At 41.1% G+C, this 18,709-nt stretch overlaps 1 long non-coding RNA gene across 1 annotated transcript in view; it reads left to right on the top strand.

Moving 5' to 3' along the window:
- Positions 1–18,709, top strand: part of LOC144260971 (uncharacterized) — a 42,480-nt gene that overhangs the window by 22,747 nt on the left and 1,024 nt on the right. The window contains exons 2-3 of the long non-coding RNA XR_013345085.1: positions 15,581–15,697; positions 17,066–17,135. This is a non-coding gene — a long non-coding RNA (uncharacterized LOC144260971). The remainder of the gene's footprint in view (positions 1–15,580; positions 15,698–17,065; positions 17,136–18,709) is intronic.

Raw genomic sequence — 18,709 nt, 5'->3', positions numbered from 1 at the left:
CTCAAGCCCCGACTCAGGAAAGCATCCCTTTTCAGGAGAGCATTTAAGGATATTTTTAAGTCCCATTGATGCTTAAATTCAGCAGGTTCTTAAGTGCTGCCCTGAATCGGGGAATCAGTGAATGATAAGGAGGAAGTGTTTTGACTTCTTTATAAAACCGTATGTTTAACCTTATAGATATTTTGCTTTGTAGGACAAAAAAGGGCCAGAACCTTCCTCATAACTTAATAACACATTCTCTCATAAATCCAATTTAAGAAAAATTCCCAGCATTCCCATGCTGAATACTTAACAGTCTTCTCAAACTTATGCTATAGCAATAAATGTGTTATATGACAATAAAATTAGGGTTATGTTGGCTTGTAACTCTGTGAGCCTCTAGCAAATTTTATAAGGTTTACTGTCCTAGAGTTTGCAATGAACCTGAGCTACAATGTAAAATAACAGAAAACAAAAACAAACAAACAAACAAAAACCCAAACAAACAAAAAACCCAATGAATAACTCATAGTTTTTACTTAGAGCTCCCTAGCTCCTTAAAAAAAGAAAAAAAAAAAAGCATGGAATTCACATTTTTCTAGATCTAGGATCTTCTCAGTGTTGCCTGTCTCTTTTTAAGGTTGATAAATGTTAGATTAATGACCAATCATTCTGACTGTAGTAAGGTTCTTCCCCCAGAATCAGGCTACATAGAATTCACACTATGGAGTTCAATATCTTATGGGAAGTCTGAGGGTGGATAACGAGGACACTCACACTGAGGGCAAAGTAAAACCTTAGGTATCTTTATTAAAATAATAGAGAAAGCTAGAAAAGATCCAAGCCACATAACAAGATAAAGATAATACAGGATCCCTGGTATCATTCTAGGCATAAGCTTTTAGAATTGCATACTCAGTACTTAGTTGAGGACCTGGTGGTAAGAGACAAAGGACCAGCCCTGTCTTTGGCATGCAGTGTCCGATGGTCCAAGTTCCCCACCAAGTTGAAGGGTCAAGTAGAAAAGAAGCAGACAGCAAGGGAAGAGTTCCAGGAAATAACTGCCCCGGACCACATGGTAACTGCCCTGTTATAGGACCTGAACACCATCTGCTCATGCTCAGTCTTCCATGCCCATTGCTATGTCCATATTTAGCCTTTTCACCAGGGGCGGCTCTACCAATCTACCAGTCGCCGCCGAATTGCCGCTGCCACAGCAGGGGCGGGGCCACTGCTGCATTGCCACCGTGCCCGGAAGAACGGCAGAGCTGCCGCCGAATGGCCGCCATGGGACACGGACGGCCGCCCCATTCTGAATGCCACCCCAAGCACCTGCTTGGAAAGCTGGTGGCTGGAGCTGGCCCTGCTTTTCACCAATATAATACTGAAGTATACTTATTCTATAGGTTAGCGTATTGATATGAGTAACTACCTTTTCAGCACATGATCATGCCATCACCCCTTGCTTAAGTGGATTTGCGGTTATAACTTCCATGTTTCTTGCGGTCGCATTGACTGAACATTTTAACTCCTACCATTGATCAAACTCTTCTTAGTTCCCAAAATCTAAAGGTAACCTTTGATCTGTGCCAAGGTTATGGCCTACTTAACCACACTTATGCTAACTTATGCTCCAGCTAATATCTTACAGGATACAGGCCTATACATTTCTTGTGTTACAGCTGAATATGATAAAAGGCAAGCCACTGAATATAATGGGGCAAACTTGCCATATGGGCTACATTAGAAGATCAGAAATAATTCTCTCACTGTTGTACAGTATTTGAAAGTTACTAGTTTACAGCAGTCATCATTATACCAATGGAATGGTCAAAGGCTAGAAGACCAATAGTATATCTAGACTGATGCTTTTAGAATGTGATAGATCATATGATGATGGACAATGTTGAGCATCAGGTTTCTGGAAGTCTACGCTAGTTGAGGTCTAATTTCTGCAGAATGCGTAGTTGTTTTCTACTGTGCAAGCACATCAGGGAAAAAAGTTGATTTCTGTGCAGTTGCATATATGCAAACTCCACTATGACTTGTAAAAGGATCCTTGGCTTCTCAAAACACAACGGTCTGCTTTTATTTTGTGATTGTCCAGCACCTAGCAGAGTGGGGCCCTGATTTTGACGGAGGCCACTTGGCAATACTGTATTATAAATATTAACTAATACATAATAATGGCCTATGTTTCGAAAAGGGACTACTGATTCAGGATGCCTCGATTTTTGGGTGCCCAAATTGAGACACTTTAAAGAGGCCTGGTTTTCAGAGAGTGGATGCTCATGATTTTCTGAAAATCAGGCCCCCTTAAGGTTGGGGACCCAAAAGAACTACTCAGTTTTGAAAATGTAGGCCAATAACTTTAACAGCTTTTTAAAAGAGCAGTCCCTAGTACTAAATGCCTAATTTAGTAATATATGGCTTCCACAGAAATTACAGGGGCTTTCAGAGAGGTTGAATGTGTTTATACTGAATCAAGCCCTTAGCTATGAGAAATGTGGACACAGTGGAAGGGGGCTAAGGAGGAAACAGTTCTTCCAATAATATTAAAAAACGCAACCACCATCATTTAAAAGACTTCTCTCTGAGCAATAGTCTTCCTAAATTCCTCCCATCCCACTCCCCGCCAACATACTGTCTTGTTCTGGCTTTTGTTTATTTCACTCAGCCTGCCAGCCAAACAATAGCTTGCTAGAATTGGTTGGTGTCTGATGGTGACCTGAGATGCCGGCCTCAAGATTTGCCAGGCGGAAAATGACCAGCTTGGTTTTAAAGTGCTGGCTCTGGTTTGTGAGGAGTTGGCAAGGCCTGTTTACCTTTTACTTTTATAGCTTGTTCCAGAGTCCGTGGAGGATACACAGCTGCTTGGCAATGCCACAGCTAATTCCTTGGCTGCAAAGTCTAAAAGAATAGAGCCTCTGATGATGCTGCTGACAGGCAATGTACAAGAATAGTGTACGGTACATATGTACACTGCATACTTTTCTGTACACTGTACATAAATATGCAGGGTTTGTGAGGTGTTTCATTAATCTTTGGCTAAAAAGAAAAGCTAATTTATATAGATAGCGGTATCTCACTGGTCCTGGTCTACACCAATTTTGATTCTATTCCAGTACCCCCTGCCCTGTACCACTGATGCTGTCTAAAGTGAATTAAACCCAAAATCCCTTCAAACCTATTTTGCATTTTTGTAATTACAGATTTCTGGGAAACAGTAAGCTGTTGTTTCGAAGCTTTTTAAATTGATGTTCTGATTCCAAATGACTTAACATTTTTCCTGTTTACATTGCTTATAGTTTAACTGGCCACATTTTGTTTTCTCTGGATTATGTTTTTTTATGGGCTTTCTTTTGTACTTTTGCCTGAGCAAACCAGTGGAAAAAATGTGTACACAGAAAAATTAAGAGGGCATGAATTGGATTGATTGTCATTCCATCCATATCAAGACATAAGAACACGAGAACATAAGAATGGCCATACTGGGTCTCCAGTATCCTGTCTTCTGACAGTGACCAGTGCCAGATGCTTCAGAGGGAATTAACAGAACAGGGCAATTATCAAGTGATCCATCCACTGTCATCCAGTCCCAGCTTTTGGCAGTCAGAGGTTTAGGGACACCCAGAGCATGGAATTGCATCTCTGTCCATCTTGGATAATCCTCCATGAACTTATCTTAATCTTTTTTGAATCCAGTTATACTTTTGGCCTTGACAGCATCCCCTGGCAATGAATTCCATGGGTTGACTGTGTGTTGTGTAAAAAAGTACTTCTTTATGTTTGTTTTAAACCTCCTGTCTACTACTTTCATTGTGTGACCGCTGGTTTGTTGTTATATGAAGGGATACATAATACTCCGTATTAATTTTCTCCACACCATTCATGATTTCAGAGACTTCTATCATATCCCCACTTAGTCATCTCTTTTCTAAACTGAACAGTCCCAAGTCTTTTTAAATTTTCCTGTTCCATACACATACTCTTTTTTGTTGCCCTTCTCTATATCTTTTCCATTTCTCATGTATCTTTTTTAAGAGGGGGCAACCAGAACTGCACACAGTATTCAAGGAGTGGGCAGACCCCATACTAAACCAGAGCACCCATTGAAATCTGTGAGGTGTGAGGACGCAAGCCTGCCTGCATCTGAAGGCCTCCTACCCCACCCTACGGGGAGGAGCTACTGGACCCAGGGTTCAAAATTAGTCTGTTCAGAGTCAGCAGGATTCAAACCTGCATAGGGAGAACCCAATGAATTTCTAATCTATTGCCTTAACCACTCAGCCACAACTAGTCATCACTAAACTAGAGCAAGACAAGAAGCAGTACTGGGCCAGAGACACCCTGCCCCTCAACAGCTGCAGGGCATGCACCAGCTGGAGGAACTGTTTAAAAAGGGCATTAATAGCCTGGAGGGAGGAATTACAGGCTGCACAAGGAAGTCAGACTGATGCCAGGGGTAATCGACAGAGTGACTGCAGCTTTGGTAAGGGCACTCTGGGGGAGTGATCCATATTTCCACCCACCTTTGGAGCTGAGAACCCACAAGAGGCACCGAGGAATGGGATGTTGTTCCCTAGCAGATGAAGCAGATACTACTAAAACTCTGACCCTGCCCCAAATGGAGAAGCCACAGCCTGGTGGGCAGCAACCGAGGGGAGAGTGTAATTTGGGGTGGACCAACAAGTACTCTGGATGCTACAATGCTCCTTTAAGGTCCTGGGTTGGGACCCAGTGTAGTGGGAGGGCTTGGGTTCTCGTCCTCTGCTCCCCCTCCCCTTCCTCTCTATCCTGACTAAGGATAGGCTTATATCACAGAGGTCAAGGATTCCGTGACTTTCAGAGATCTCCATGACATTTTCTACTTCAGTCCCAGAACAGGAGGGCCTGAGGGGCCGCGGGTGTTGGGGGCACCTGGAGCCCCAAGCTGCCATGGGTAGTGGCAGGTGCTGGACTCCCTTCCCCTTCTTGCACCAGGGCTTGGGCTCTCTTACCCTCCCATGGAGTTCTGGCTTCAGTCTTTCCCCTGTCAGCCCCCCCACCCCACTTTCCACCTACCTTTTATCTTTTTATCAATTACTGATCTATGAGAAGACCTTCCCTCTTGTCCCGTTACTGTTCACTTAGCTTAAAAGCCTTTGCTAAGGGACTTTGTCAAAAGCTTTCCACTGCATCACTCTTGTCCAGATGCTTATTTACACCTTCAGAGAATTCTAATAGATTGGTGAGGCATGGTTTCCCTTTACTAAAGCTGTGTTGACTCTTCCCCAACATATTGTGTTCATCTATGTGTCTGACAATTCTGTTCTTTACTATAGTTTCAACCAATTATCCTGCTACTGAAGTTTTGCTTACCAGCCTGTAATTCCCAGGATTGCCTGTGGAGCCTCTTTAAAAAAAAAATCAGTGTTACATGAGCTATCTGCCAGTCATCTGGTACAGAGGCTGATTTAAGTGACAGGTTACATACCACAGTTAGTAGTTCAGCAATTTCATATTTGAGTTCTTTCAGAATTGAATACCAGCTTGTCCTGGTGACTTATTACCATTTAATTTATCAATTTGTTCCAAAACCTCCCCTATTGACAACTCAGTCAGGGACAGTTCCTCAGATATATCACCCAGAAAAACTAGCTGAGGTGTGGGAATCTCCCTGACATTCTCTGCAGTGAAGACTGATGCAAATAATTCATTTAGCGTCTCTGCAACAGCCTTGTCTTCCTTGAGTGTTCCTTTAGCACCTTGATTGTTCAGTGGCCCCACATATTGTTGGCTAGGCTTCTTATTTAAAGACATTCTGGTAAAGTCCACAACTGAGAACAAAGGATGTAATCTGTTGATTAGCTGAAGAAAGTATTTCTGGCCACTGCTCCTCTTTGGGAATTTGGAAGTCACAGCCTAAGCCTGCAAACCTCTTTGACAATAGTTTGAACAGATGCACTCATTTGAAAGAGTGTGAACAGTCATACAGATTTTGCCAGTTCCCCACAATGTTTCCCATTGCCAACTGATAGCCACTGTTTTCTATGGATTGAGTCTAGGTCAGCACTCATACACATACTCAGTCACTGAGCCTGCCCACCCATAGCCATGTAGCTCAGTCACTTGCTCAGAGACCAAACCATTCACCATTCGCACTGTGTCAAGCAGGGCTGTGTCATTGCTCCAGAACTCTTCTCCATTTACCTTGCTGTGATCCTGATTCTCATCCATGACCGCCTTCCTGATGGAATCAGGATTGAGGAGTTCCTGATCCATACGATACTCTATATCGCCGATGTCTCCAAACAAAATTTAGGATCATGAGAATTGGCATCGCTGGCTTTCAGTAGGCAGATGACTGCGTCATTCTCGCACACCTGGAGGCCGACCTCCAAAGTACCCTAAATCTTTTTGCGGATGCCTATCACAGCCTGGGTGTCTCTCTCATCATTTGGGAAAAAGAAGGTACTCTACTAGCTCACACTTGCACAAACTACTCTTAGTACTCCACAAATCACCATTAGCAGAGAACCCCTGGAAAATGTGAACCATTTTCCATTCCTTGGCAGCCACCTCTCCCAAACAACCAGCATTGACACAGAAATTGAATACAGGATCTGCTGTGCCAGCACATCCTTTGGAAGACTACTCAAACAAGTCTTCAATGATAGGGATCTGCCAACAGGCACCAATATCTTGGCTTACAAGGCAGTTGTCATCCACACCCTTTTCTATAGGTGTGAGACCCGGGTAACCTACAGACGACATCTCAAGCAGTTGGAATGATTCGGTGCTGCCTCTGGAGGATTTTCAGGATCAACTGGGAAGACCGACACACTAACATCAGCATTCTCTCTGCAGCCAACATCAGCAGTATAGAAGCACAGGTCATGAAACACCAACTCTGCTGGGCTGGCCACTGTGTATGTATGCCTGACACTCGCCTCCCGAAGCACATACTCTTCTCTCAGTTAAGTCAGGGAAGAGGGGCTTGTGGAGAGCAGCAGAAGCGCTTCAAAGACATACTGAAAGTACACCTTAAAAAGGGATGCATTAGCCCAACAACCTGGGAGGACTTGGTGTTGAACAGAACACAGCGGCGCCACACCATACACTAAGTCCCCACTTTGAGGAGAACAGACGTGCCCATGAGACAGAGAAGCAACAAAGGAGGAAAGAAAGGGCACAACAGTCCAGCCAACAACTATGTCTCCTCCAAGATTACACCTGTCACTTCTGTGGGAAAATCTGCAAGGCATGAACTGGGCTCCTCAGCTACTTAAAAACCCACCAATGAACCCCCCTGGCAGACATCATCCTCACATCGAGGGATAGCTGAAGTAGGAGAAGAAAACATCTCGGAACCCATTAGCCATCCCCACACTCACACAAATGCACCTGTTTACTCACTCAGCCACCCTCCCCACACCTGTGCATCCCGTCACTCACTTGGTCCCCTCATCCGCGCACTGGTGCACTGAGCACTCATTGATTTCCCCAGATAAACACCATGCGCTCCTTGACTATCTCCAACCCTAACTTGACATACACCTGCACATTCACTCATATCCCTTTCACTCAGCAATACATCCACTCACTCAGCCTCCAGGCCCTTTACATCCTCCTATTCGTGCTGTATTGGATCCAGAATTGTAGGTGGTGGTCTGGATTTGTACCCAAAATCCAAGCACCTGAAATGATTAAGAGGTTTTGAGGTGCAAGAGGCTACTTCTGGTGCAGTTTTAGATTTGCCTACTTTTAAGTGTGCTTACAAATGTTTGTGTTATATACCTGTTATGGGAAAATAGGATTCGCCAGGACAGATTACTTCGTTAAAACTGACCTGACTAAGGATAAAACGGTGATTTTAATCATACAGTTGATAATCATCATGATGAATGGTGTTTGTTTTCTAGAGAAAAGATAACAATATATGTAAAGCTGCACCTGCAGCAAGACTGACAGGAAATGTGAATTATAGATTATTGCAGATTTTTTTTCTGGGTACATCATGGGTTTACCATTATTTATTACAATTCCTTTAGGATTTAACTGAGGCCTTCAGTAATAAGTGTGCTCGTATGTTCTGGGATACATGCATATAATGGACAGACAATTTTTGAAAAAGAGGAGAAGTATTCTAGGTGGCTAAACTCCGCAGCCACTGGCATCTGAAAGGAGGAAAACTCTTACATCTAGATCTTAGAATTAGTGCGCCAACTTCTAATTTCAGTTATCAGTGTAGTAGTGGAGCTACTCTGGATTTATATTGGTGCAAATGAGATAAGAATATGTCTCGAGACCTAATTCTGCCCTATGTTATACTCCCGTGACTCCCTTTAGAGTCCCTGTTCCAAATTCAAACTAATGTAACCAAACAGTACAGTACATGGACCTGTCAGAAAAACAGTTAAAACAATTAAAATCCATGAGTATTAAATACCGTAAGTCAAGTTGCCAGCAGTTGCTGAACACAGCACAGGTGAGAAATGAAGGAAAACGAATAGAACATTGAGGAATAAACAATAGGCGCTGAGCATATGGCATTTCAGAGGTTGCTTTTCCCATTGGTCGCTATGGAAAAACATATCCCATAGGAAAATTAGTGAGTTAAAAAAACATTTCATACCCTAGCACCACTATCCCTGCTGTGCTTTCCATGTTTAATTTAAAATGCGTTCCATGGATTTACAGTACTTTCTTTGATTTGTTGCCAATATTTACTGAAGCAAATTGAAGAGTTCATGCTACACTACAGTAGAAAGAGTGATAAACTGCAAGAATGCTGTACATTTTAAGTATCTATTTTTTTCATAAAAATTCTGATGAGCTTTAGCTCATGGATAATGATTTTGATTAAAAGAAAAGAATAACATGAGCGGAGTGAGCTAATATTACTGCTGGAGCATAACCCAAAGTCAATAACAAGGGTTTCTGACAGTAATTAGGCCGATTCAAATGTGTACAGTACCTGAAAATATATGAACAATGTATTTTCAGTTAATTCACTTCCTGCAATAAAATAGTCTGAGTTTAAGCAGCATATATATATATTTTTTAAATTGGTAAGTGTTATCAAAAGTTATATTCAAATTGGCCAAATCCCACTTGCAAATATACACGCGCAGCCCAAATAGACTTCAGGACAGAATTTGGCCCGGAGTGGTTTTGTTTTGGCATATTGTTTGCTTTTGCCAAACATTTTTCACTGAGTTTCCAGTGTAGATGTTCTGTAACTTATATAGCTGTTTAATAAGTAAAGCCTTCCAGCATATGCTATTAGAGATGATCCTGAACCAAAACCCTAGATAGTATTAACTCTGAATTTTGGGACATTCAAAATCTAGATTTGGATAGAAATTTTGCTGATTAGGTGCATCTCTCTACTTGTGAAAGGTGACATTACGTTTCATATTTATTGTTTAACCTTATAAAAATAATAATCATAGTAATGTTGCATAAGATAAGTAATGTACAAGATAATGGCGTATATTCTGATCCTTTGGAATGACGTTTGTGTATCTTTGATTTGAGTATACAAGCACTATTAAAAATCCAAGGATGCATAAATTATTTAGTTTGCATTACAGTCAGGTAAATACTGTGTAAGAGTATTTTTACAGATTTGTTTTGAATAAAAAAAAGGAACTCCAACAGTATTCCCAACCCTTTTAAATAATTTTCTGTTAACGTTCTGATGTTTAATCATTTATTTGCAAGAACATACTTGTGCAAATGTGTGTTTGCACAAAGGTTTATGTCAGAAGTGATTGGGTGCCCGTCTTGAAACTTCTTTGATTTTATTTCTGTACTTAAAAGTTTCACTGATTCAAAGAACAGGTAGAAACAATACAACGTGACTTGGGGAACCAAATACGGCCCATGAATAACATATAACAAACAGCAGAGAAAGAGATGAAGTGAATCATTCAAGAACAATTTAATCAGCTAAACTATGTTCACTTGAAAAGTTATTTAACAATTATTTTCTATGAATAATTTGCCCAGCTCTAGTTCATATACTACAAAAGGAGGTTGGCTTAGAATATACTTTACTGCCAAACCCAGATATGGATATAGGGAAACATTTCCTGAGAACTTAATTAAGGTAGCTGTCACGGGGTATGCACTCCCCGTCCTCCTTTCGGGACGGGGTCGGGTCGTGACACCACTGCTGTTATAGTTGTCTGGCTTCCCTCCTCTCCCCCCCCACCCCCGACAGCCTTGGCTTACATTTGTACTGTAGTTCCTGCTCTGCCATCTCCTCTTGGTGGTACCTCCATCCTTATGGCTACAACAAGTGTCCCTTCATTGGTATTGGGTTTTGGTTCTGAATCCCATCAGTGCCTGTGTTGGACTGTTTTGGCACCCCTGTGATGGGGTATTCCTATATGCCAAAAAATACTAAAAAGATCTGAAGCAAAAGAAACAACCTTGTGCAGCAGTTTCTTATCTGTTTTCATGGCTGATTCCGCCTTATTCCGTGGGTGTGCTGGAGAGGAGGACTGATGGTCTCAACTCCCATTTCTGTGCAAATTCCTTGCAATCTTCCAAGGCAAATTGGGGTCCGTTATCAGTGCATACCATGTTTGGAATGCCATGGCCTTCTCTGTGAGATTTCATTCTGCTAATCACTGACTTACTTCTTGTATCAGGCAGGGCATTGACCTCCCAAAAGTTTGAATAGTAGCCCACTGCTTTTACTTGAAGGTTAAATAAGTCTGCTTCCACCTTTTCCCATAGTTGGATGAGAAGCACATACGGTAATGGTCTCTCTTTACTGGTGGGTATCACATGAGTAGCAGGTGTCACACCCTACTATGAGGAGTGGATTTATGTATTCATTCCCAGGCAGTAAACACACTCTTGAGCCAGTCTAAAACAGCTGTCAATGCCTGGGTCTGAGGCATGTATTTTTTGCATGTCATCCTTACTTAATGAGGCAGGGACAACAAATCTCTGTCCTTTATAATGTGATTCTGTCCTGCACACTCAGTTCACCTTTAATTTGAAAATATGGTTCTGCTTTTGGCTTTTGTTGTCTGGCCACCCTGCTGGTATCACTCTCTTGACTGCCTGTCATTGGATGTCTTTTTCTGTAGCCTCTTTGCATTCTGTCAGCATCTCTGTTGAAACTGGGACATAGTGCAGAATGTTAATGGCTTCTGTGTCCTGATCCCCTCCCCACAGCTCACTGATGCTGGGTATATATGTCTTGCTCAGAGTGTCAGCTCAGAGCAGTAATTATCTGGGTTACTGATCTCTACTTTGTAATGCTGAAGGTGCATCAACATTGCACAGCAATCCCTTTGGAGCACTAAGCAGATGCTTTGCCATGATTGTCTCTAGAGGTTTGTGGTCTGCAAAATTACTGGGTGGCCATAAATGTGCTGATGGAATTGTTCCACTCTAAATACCCCATCCAGAAGCTCTGTTTCTGTTTGAACATAACCCTGTTCAGTATCTGTCAGTGCTCTGTTGACATAAACAATTGGCTGCTCCTGCAAAATAACTACACCCAGTCCTTTCTCTGATGCATCATACTGGTGTGTCAATGGCTGTCCTGCCTGGTAGTACTTCAGAACAGGGGCATCCATTATCATTTGTTTCAGCGTGTCAAATGCTTGCTGTTGTAGATCTGCCCAGTGCCACTCAACATCCTGCTACTGACAGAACTTGGATAGAAAATTTACCATTTGTATGAAGTGCTGCACCCCTTGCACTTTCCCTGGAGCTGGCCTGTCTCTGAGGGACATGATGTTGCTTTTAGTCCCTCTACTGTGAGCAGATATCCAGTGTATGTCCCCTCACACTGTTTGAGCTGCATTTTTGTGGGTTGCATTTTATGTTTTTGTCTCTGCATTGCTGTAGAAAAGCTAGTAGTTTTCTGTCATGTTCTCATTCAACTTCTGTATCACTGCTCTTTTCATTACAATAAGGATATCATGTGCAATTATTTTCACCTCAGGCAGTCTTTCATCCTCTGGTGCTGGGATTATGCCCATTGGCATGGACAGCCATCTGTAGTGACCAAATGGTGTCGGAAAGGTTGTCAGCATGCTGGATTGTTTATCTAGGCTTATGTGCCAAACCATTCCTCACATCACAGACCATAAAGATTCTGGTTTTGGAAAGTTCTAGCAGCATGCCATCAATTGTGGGCAGTGAATAGTGGCAGCTTTTCAATACCTGATTCAGTGGGTTTAGGTCTATGCAGATGCATAATTTGCCTGATGTGTTTTTTTTATACCACCATGCTGCTTACTCAGGCTGTATTGGCCTCTGCAGGTTCTATGATATCCCTGCTTTGAGGACTTTCAAGCTCCTTGCTTACTGGGCTTTGTAGTGCCACAGGAATGTTCCTTTGTGGTAAGCACACAGGTTCCAATGTCAGGTTTTCTTGCAGGTACAGCTTTCCTTCAAGGCCCTGGTTTCCTTTGAAAATATCCCTATATGCCTTTAAAATGGTCTCCATTGTCCACAGGATTCCAGCTTTTGCTTCTTGAACTGCAACTATAAAATTCTGAGGCTGCACCTTGAGCAGATCCATGGCTTTTATGGCTGTATTCCCCAAGTGGGATCTGTGGTACTTCCATCCACCTCCACAAACATCAGGTTGTACTCTTATTTTTTAGGTTAGTTTGTACAAGGTCACATTTTCTCATGGGCTGCATTATCTTCTCATTGTACATTATTAGATTGCATCTGAGTCCAGTTTATCCTGAGGAATCACATTTCAGGAGGTCCCACTATCCAGTTGATATCACACAGGGTGTTTCTCTATTAACATTGCTGCATGCATGGAGGTTGGTATTGGTCCCATGTTGCTTTCCTGTCCCGACGGCCTGAACCTGATATGCTCTTGGATTCAAGGAGAGAGTCAAGATATTATGACCTGTCTCATGTACTTTTCCACTCTTGTACAAATCTGACTTGTGGGATCTGGGCATTATTTATTTGGTTTTAATGTTTATTTTAAAATGTTTGTAAAGTAGTGAAGATGTATCAGTTGTGAGACTGGAGTCAAAGGGCCCATGTTCCTTGGAGGGACTGTTATTGGTGGGACTCCAGAAAAACAGAAACTGTGGGGAGTGTAGGCTTGAAGCAAGGACAGAGCAGAGCAAACGTTTTTTATAAAGTTCCCCTTGTTCAACATAACCTCATTCAGTTTCACTTAGAGCTGTTGATTAATCGCAGTTAACTCATGTGATTAACTAAAAAAAAACCGTGATTAAAAAAATTAATTGCGATTAATCGCAGTTTTAATTGCACTGTTCAACAATAGACTACCAATTGAAATTTATTAAATATTTTTGGAAGTTTTTTCTACATTTTCAAATATATTGATTTCAGTTACAACACAGAATGCAAAGTGTATGGTGCTCACTTTATATTGTTTTTGTTTACAAATATTTGCACTGTAAAAATGATAAAAGAAATAGTATTTTTCAATTCACCTCATACAAGTACTGTAGTGCAATCTCTTTATCTTTATCAGTGCAGCTTAGAAATGTAGAATTTTTTTTGTTATATAACTGCACTCAAAAACAAAACAATATAAAACTTCAGAACCTACAAATCTACTCAGTCCTATTTGTTGTTCAGCCAATCGCTAAGACAAATAAGATTGTTTACATTTACAGGAGATAATGCTACCCACTTCTTATTTACAGTGTCACCAGAAAGTGTGAAAAGTTATTCGCTTGGCACTTTTGTAGCTGGCATTGCAAGGTGTTTACATTCCAGATATGCTAAACATTCGTATGCCCCTTCATGCTTCGGTCACCATTCCAGAGGACATGCTTCCATGCTGATGATGCCTGTTACCAAAAAAAAAAAAAAAAAAAAAAAGTGTTAATTAAATTTGTGGCTGAATTCCTTGAGGAAGAATGGTATGTCTCCTGCTCTCTTTTACCCCTGTTCTGCCATATATTTCATGTTATAGCAGTCTCGGTTGATGACCCAGCATTTTGTTAATTTTAAGAACACTTTCACTGCTTATTTGACAAAACACAAAGAAGGTACCAGTGTGAGATTTTTGAAGATAGCTACAGCACTTGACCCAAGATTTAAGAATCTGAAGTGCCTTCCAAAGTCCGATCGGGATGGGGTGTGGAGCATGCTTTCAAAAGTCTTAAAAGAGCAACACTCCAATGCAGAAACTACAGACCCGAACCACCAAAAAAGAAAATCAACCTTCTGTTGGTGGCATCTGACTCAGATGAGGAAAATGAACATGAGTCGGTCTGCACTGTTTTGGATCATTATTGAGTAGAACCTGTCTTCTGGAATGGTGGTAGAAACAGGAAGGGACATGAATCTTTAACGCATATGGCATGTAAGTATCTTGCAACGCCAGCTACAACAGTGCCATACGAAAAGCTGTTCTCACTTTCAGGTGACGTAAACAAGAAGCAGGCAGCATTATCTCCTGCATATATAAACAAACTTGTTTGAGCGATTGGCTGAACAAGTAGGACTGAGTGAACTTGTAGGCTCTAAAATTTTACATTGTTTTATTTTTGAATGCAGTTATTTTGTACATAATTCTACCTTTGTAAGTTCAACTTTCATGATAGAGATTGTACTACAGTACTTGTATTAGGTAAATTGAAAAATACTATTTCTTTTTTTTTAACAGTGCAAATATTTGTAATAAATAAATATAAAGTGAGCACTGTACACTTTGTATTCTGTGCTGTAATTGAAATAAATATATCTGAAAATGTAGAAAATGACCAAAAATATTTAAATAAATGGTATTCTATAGCCATTAATCGTGATTAATTTGTTTAATCACTTGACAGCCCTAATTAAACTCTTTGCAAATGAAACAGGAAATGGAGGGGGTCTGAGCAGAAGGAGGCAGGACAAGAATGGGGGTGAAGTGGAGGGAGTAGCAGGAGGGAGAGGAGAGAAGTTGGGGGGATGCTGCCCAGTCTCGGGCAGTGAAGTGGTGATAGTGGGGAGTCAGGGAAGCGCTGCCTCTTGCGACAAACAAAATCTGTCGCATATTGTTTCTACTGTGACATTACCATTTGTATGGATGATTGATACTAAGTTTAAAGTTTTTTAACATGCATGTCTGTAACTCATCAACTCTAAAAAGTAGTATAAGTTCTATGGACATGTGAATCACGATGCATTAATTAGGTCTGTGGTTCTCAAACTATTTACCATCCACATATCCTTTTATCAAAGGAAATAAACTAGGAGGGGAGAGAGTGAAGGCAGTAATAGGCAATGGTTGGCAATTCCCCTTTCTGAGGGATGAGGAGATGGTAAGTGGAATCCCCATCGGAGCACCCAGGGAGAGATGTGCATTAAAGGGTAACCTTTCAATCTGAAATTATCTCACATACACTGGCAGAGGTGTAGAGGGGAGTGAAAAAGTCAAAGAACAGACTAAAAAACATGATTTGATGGGTATTTTAAGTCTCATGATTTTGGGGGCCAACCTCATGATTTGTGGATGCCTGACTCAGGATCTCTGATCTCTTGAGGGGCTCCAGCTCCTTACTTTTGATCTCTTGAAGTTGGCAATACTGCTTGCAACAGCTCCATAATCTGTGTGTACAGATGGATGAATTGTAATGAATCCATTGCTTTGCAGGACTCCGTGGTTGTCATTTATTCCACATGCAGTGGCTTCATGGACTCCCAGGTCATAATTGATGACGGAACGCAGGGCCCCTACAACTGGAGCGTTGTTCACTGTAGTTACAGTAAGGTAAACTTGGTAACACTTGGTAAAGCAACCCACATCCTTTCATGTATTTATACCTGCTCCTGGATATAATCTTTTACTTCATACATCTGATGAAATGGGTTCTAGCCCATGAAAGCTTATGCCCAAATAAATTTTAGTCTCTAAGGTGCCACAAGGACGCCTCGTTTTTTTACATTAAGGTATGTTTCTTCTGTTGGGCAGCCACTAGAGGGCAACAGGGTCCTGAACACTTGGGCAGGCTACAGATTCCATCAGTGGAAAGCAGTGGCTCCTTAGCATTAGCTAGTATGATACAGCATGCATGTGTACTCAGAGGGGATGAGACTGATTACTAGAGGCTAGATCACCTTGTCTTGTGGGTAGGTAGGAGGAAATCTAGAGGGAGGAAATCTGTGAGGATTTCTCTCATGAAATCTCCCCAAAATTATTCCCTGGGGGAGGGAGAGAAGCGGGGTTTGCCTCCTCCCACCATGGAATTGGCAGCAGTTCCACCTACAAACCCCAAGATCTGGGGTATCTGCTGTGCTTTCTTGCTGTTTCTGAGGCTTCCCAGCTCCCTCCATATGGGATGAGATGATCTGCACAGAGGGGCCCATCCACATTGTTAGTGTTTGAGGAACTAGTGTTAGGGAAGAACTGCCTATTGCAGATGAGGATGGGGAGATACTGGATTCTAGTTCTATGTTCTTTTTCACTTGGCTTTGTGATTAACATGTGACCCTGAACTTCGGTTCTCCCATCCATGGCTTCCAAATTAATCCATTCTTCCTTCAGTGTGCACATGCAACTTCGAGTAATATTAAAGGCTATTGATGACATAGATACCCATGGAGAGTAGAAGAGATTCCAGGGCCCGCACTCCTTTCTTTTAACTTTGGTATATGAGGTACCCACAGAATCTGCCTTTATGGCTTCTAAATTTTGGGAGGAAATAGGTCAGCCAAGTGGAAAAACAAAAACAAAACAACAACAAAATGTCAACAATACCTAAACCTTTCTGTGACCTTTCACAGTGGGAGTTGAGGAAACCTTAGAAACTGAGGTCATGTCTGCTTTGTCTACACATTAAAGATCCTGTAGTGCTTTTCATAATAAAGGGATTTACTCCAGTGTCCTGCCCAAAATGTAACCTTTTCCCCAGAGCTGAACAGTGTACTAAGCTTTGGTTAGCTGCCATTCTCTTCATCTGTGGTGACTGAGTTTCAGAGGTGTGTGTGTGTCTGTATGTGTAGGCCCTAATTTTACAAAGAGCTTTGCATTTGCGGGGAATTCTGTGTTTGCACAGAGATGCTTACAGGTCAGGACCATGGTTTGTGACCTCCTTTGAAATCCTTTTATAAATGTCATTGTTATTTATTATTATTATAGATGAATGGCTAGCATTACAAGCTCAAAAGTGCAACGTACACTGGGCTCAGTCCTGCAAATACTTACATGGGTGAGTAATTTTACTCATTTGAGTAGTTCTTTTGACTTTAAAGCAAGTGTTTCAAGATCAGTAATTCTTATCAAATGCTTAAACACACGGAGGGATATAATTTTGGTGAGAAAATGAATTCATATGTACATAGTTAAATTTCAAATTGCAAGAATATTTGCCAGCACACACAACTTTAATTCATCATTAGTTTTTTGCCAAATCTGCGAATGGGTCAGAATTTGTCACTTTTTCCTTGATTTTTTTTTTTTTTTTGAGGGGTGGTGTGGAGGAAATCATCCTTTAAAGCACTTTGACTCTAGGGACCAAAAGAGCTCGGACTTACAGACGAGCTTATACTGGAAAACAATTTTTTTGTTACACTGTAGCATAGACTCTGAATAGTTGCTGTTAAACAGAAAAATAAAAACCGTTCAGTTAATGCGTAATTAATAGTTTGGCATTTCCCAAAGGCTTTACCCAGGACCCTTGCTGTTTCTGTTTTGTATTACTGAACTCCTTTGCTAAGTATTTCCAGATCATATAGATTTAGATAAGACATGTTCCAGAACTTATAACATTTTTTATTTTGACTTTACAGTATTTATTAGTGTAATGAAAACAATACTTTGACAAGTCCCCAAATAAATGGTAATAGTCATCCTGGATAGTAAAGTGAAATGTTCAGTGGCTCTAGTCCATCAGCTCTCCAACCATTCCTTTGTTATTCACATAAAAATAACTACAAAAATCTTTTTGCAGACTCCCTTTAACAAACTAATTTGATTAAGGCCCTGATCCTGCAATCTGATCCATGTAAGCGGATCCTTGCACCCATGAGAAGTCCCACTGAAGTCAATGGAGCTCTGTATGGGTGCAAGGATTGTAGGATTAGAGCCTAAAATACTAATTATGTAGCTAGATATAAATTTAATTCATGTGCTTTAGTCTGTGGCTTAACATTATCTTGTTTCTATGTCTGCATAGTAAAAATGTGTGCATGGGATATTTAGTACAATGACCACAATTCTTAAATGCAATAGCTGGTAAAATAATAGATGAGATTAATGATCTTTATGGTTAATAGATTAATCACAGATTAATAGATTTTAAGGCCAGAAGGATCAATTATGATAATATAGTTTGGGCTCCTGTATAACACTGGCCAAAGAACCTCACCCATATTGACATGCACATCACAATATGTATGAAATTATTAGGGTTTCATTTACACCCCTGCAATATCTGCCAAGTAGGTACAAGGGACAACTCCTACGTAACAAATGGCAGGATTGGAGTTTTGGATTGTGAAAACTTCAAGGCAGAAGCAGTTTTCTTCACTGTTCACAAAGCACCTACCACACTGATACTATTCAAATAATAAATAGTAATACGCACTCTTGAAGTCAGATTGTGACCCACTGCTTGTAACAGTGCAAAAGAGAAGGCTAGCTCTGAGTACAGTGGCTGGTCTAATTGCACTCTCTGTACATCTCCCCATCATATCAGGCAAAACGTCTCAGCTCCCAGATCTCGTTGGGTATGTCTACACTATGAAATTATGTCGATTTTATAGAAGTTGATTTTTAGAAATC

Source organism: Eretmochelys imbricata, chromosome 2 (assembly GCF_965152235.1).
Source record: "Eretmochelys imbricata isolate rEreImb1 chromosome 2, rEreImb1.hap1, whole genome shotgun sequence".
In the NCBI taxonomy this organism is placed as follows: domain Eukaryota; kingdom Metazoa; phylum Chordata; order Testudines; family Cheloniidae; genus Eretmochelys; species Eretmochelys imbricata.
Note: the sequence above shows the minus strand (reverse complement) of the source record. Positions and strands in the feature narration are given on the sequence as shown.